We start from the raw sequence: 3523 nt of genomic DNA, 5'->3' as shown, positions 1-3523 counted from the left end.
AGACCTTTGTAAGTTTTGGAAGGAGGCAGCCTTGCCGAATATCTCTTTGCAGATTATTAAATGATACCATTTGCAATAATTTGAGATTTGAGGTCCCCATACAATGCTCTATAGTCTACCCTGCCTTCTTTATACAGAGTGTAGAACCAAATTTCTTACAGCATTTTTGAAGGGCTTAAACTTTTCCTTAAACTTGTTTGCTTTTACAGCTAAGAAAATATAAGCGAAAGCTGTATCCAAAGGATGAATTGTTTTAACTTGGTGAATATTTTTATATCTGGTTATTTTAGGGATGTTATTTATGATTTATGTTTTATGTTATTTGTTTTAATTGTAATGGCCTTTGGTTATATGCAATAAATGCTATTTGTACCTTTAGTACTTCAGTGTGGCTATCAGAAATTTCCAAGGTATATTTTATTGAATACCTTTTCAGCATCAAGTGAAATTATAATAGCTGGGTCTAATTTATTTTTGTGCGAGGATCTTAAATCCACCAATGAGCATAAATTATTATTATACCAATAAGCATAAAACTATCCTTTATTAATGAATCTGACCTGGTTATCAAATTGGAAACCACCTACTTCATCTGGCTAGCCAGGACTGCGGTGAAGATTTTAACATCTGAAGTAATAAACAATATGGGCAGTGCTTTTTTAAAACAACAACAACAACACGTGCCAGTAATCATATATAAAGCTGTGTTGATTTCCACCAATTCTCCCCTCCCTCTGTAGATCCCCACTGGGCTATTCCAGAGGGTTCAGTCTCTCTGTGTCTGAATGTGGTTGGCCCTGGTTAATACTTGGATGGGCAATCACCGAGCAAGGAAGTACAGGGTTGCTGTGTAGAGGCAGGCAATGGCAAACCACCTCTGTTCATCTCTTGTCTTGAAAGCCCTATGGGTATCACCATAAATCAGCTGCAACTTGATGGCACGCCCTACCATCACAGACAATATTTACTTTGCTATCAAACTACACTTACATTATTTTGTTAAATTAGTAAAGTATAATTTATACCTGAGTAAGCATATCTGCCCAATAACTGGAAAAGATTTACAAATGGCTGCACTCTGTAGCAGTTACTAGTATCATCATCATCATCATCATCATCAGTGCTTGCAAAATCCTCAACTATATAATCTTCCAGTTACTTATCCAATTATAAACGAATCAATACAATTAGAACTAATGAATGTGTTCCAAAATGTTGCCCAACTGTACATATCGATAGACAGATGTTAACTTTTCCCTCCAAAAATCATAAAATGTTTTCCAACATTCAGTAAAATAAGCCGGATTAGCTTCTCCATCCATTTGTCTAATTCAGTCAGTTTTGGTAAGCTTTCATTGTCAAAACATATGTTTAAAGTCCACTTTCCTTGATCCATGTTTCCAACTTACGAGCCTATTAGTTTGGTCAATTGTATTTAACCCACATGGTATCAAGTCATTGGTATATTGTCTTTTAAAAATTATCTTTAATCCTCATGCATATGGCTGAAGAAGCAGTTGATGAGATGACCATCAGTCATTCCTTCTCAGAGACTGTATTATCGACTGTATTTTCCCATTTCTTGAAAGTCTTACAATTTGCTGGTAAGGAGGGCAATGAACAAATGACTAAAAACAAACCAGGACAAGTCATGCCACAAACAATTGTTGGGGGTGGGGCTTCCCACAATTGTGAGGATAAAATGGAGGAGAAGAGAATGATGTAAGCTGCTCTGGGTCCCCATTGTGCAGAAAGGCTGAATATAAATGATGTAAATAAATAAATAAGATGAGGGGGCAGATTTGGTGGTTGGGTGTGAAGGGAGAAGGAATCAGGGAAAGGTGAGAATATGAGAGTTGCAAAGATGAGGGAAGTAGCATGGGGAGGGCATGCAGGACAAAGTGAGGTACCCCCTCTCAAGTTCTTTTAGGTTCATCCCCAGTGCAAATGGGCCATGCTCAGCTGGCACTGCACAACTGGGCCATAGTTATCCTAGGGAGAGGCTGCCAGGGGGAGGGAATGAGATGACCATCAGTCATTCCTTCTCAGAGACTGTATTATCGACTGTATTTTCCCATTTCTTGAAAGTCTTACAATTTGCTGGTAAGGAGGGCAATGAACAAATGACTAAAAACAAACCAGGACAAGTCATGCCACAAACAATTGTTGGGGGTGGGGCTTCCCACAATTGTGAGGATAAAATGGAGGAGAAGAGAATGATGTAAGCTGCTCTGGGTCCCCATTGTGCAGAAAGGCTGAATATAAATGATGTAAATAAATAAATAAGATGAGGGGGCAGATTTGGTGGTTGGGTGTGAAGGGAGAAGGAATCAGGGAAAGGTGAGAATATGAGAGTTGCAAAGATGAGGGAAGTAGCATGGGGAGGGCATGCAGGACAAAGTGAGGTACCCCCTCTCAAGTTCTTTTAGGTTCATCCCCAGTGCAAATGGGCCATGCTCAGCTGGCACTGCACAACTGGGCCATAGTTATCCTAGGGAGAGGCTGCCAGGGGGAGGGAATTAATGAAAGCTGAAGACAGGGTTGGGGAGATAAAGGTAGGTTGGCTGGTAGGTGGAAGAACAGCAGGAAGCAGGATAAGGGGAGATGCTATGGAGGCTTTCAGGAAAGAGGGTATAGTGAGGGAGGAGAAATGAGATGCCCCCTACAAGTACTTGCAAGCTGTGATGTTACTCAAGTTACCAGGGGTCATTTCCTGCGGGAGCGCACAGGAGTGGAGTTCCGGAAGTAAGGAGCCCAGGGGACGGGCACATGCAACAAGCCCTGCCCCCTGCTCCCAGCAGCCCTCAGTTGGACCATGAGGAGCAAGAACCAGCCAAGTAAGTTGCAGAGCCCCCCACCAGCCCACCTTCAGGTACACGCTCTCCCTCCTCTGTGCGGGCAGATCTCTGCACATTCCCCCCCCCCAATAGCTAGCAATCCAAAAAAGTCCAGTGGAGCCTGAGTGGTGGGTGTTGCTTTCTGACACACTTCTGGTGGTGTCAGGAGGTGTGGCATATGCAAATAAGTTATGCTAATGAGTTCCTGCACCTCTTTTTCTACGAAATGACCCCTGCAAGTTACCGTCAGTTTTTTTTTTAAAAAAAAGCTTCCTGGTGGAGGGTGCAGGTTAGGAAAGGCACAAATAGGTATAGAAAAAAGCCTGCGTGGTTAACAAACAAAGTAATGGAAGCTGTAAAAGGTAAGAAGGATTTTTTTAAGTGGTGGAAAGCTAGTCTCAGTGAGGCTGATAAAAGGGAACACAGGCTGTGGCAAATAAAACGCAAGTCTGTGATCAGGCAGGCAAAAAGGGAATATGAGGAGCATATCGCTTTTTATATCGCAAAAAACATAAAGACCAACAATAAAACTTTCTTCAAATACATGAGAAAGAGGAAACCAGCCAGGGAGGCAGTGTGGCCCTTGGATGACCAAGGGGTAAAAGAAGTACTGAAGGATGATAGGGAAATGGCTGAGAAGCTGAATACATTTTTGCCTCTGTCTTCACTGTGGAAGATGAGAGTGC

The sequence above is a fragment of the Gekko japonicus genome, unplaced genomic scaffold, assembly GCF_001447785.1.
Source record: "Gekko japonicus isolate JY-2015 unplaced genomic scaffold, Gekko_japonicus_V1.1 scaffold143, whole genome shotgun sequence".
In the NCBI taxonomy this organism is placed as follows: Eukaryota; Metazoa; Chordata; class Lepidosauria; order Squamata; family Gekkonidae; genus Gekko; species Gekko japonicus.
The sequence above is the reverse complement of the archived record's forward strand: the minus strand, read 5'-3'. Positions refer to the sequence as shown.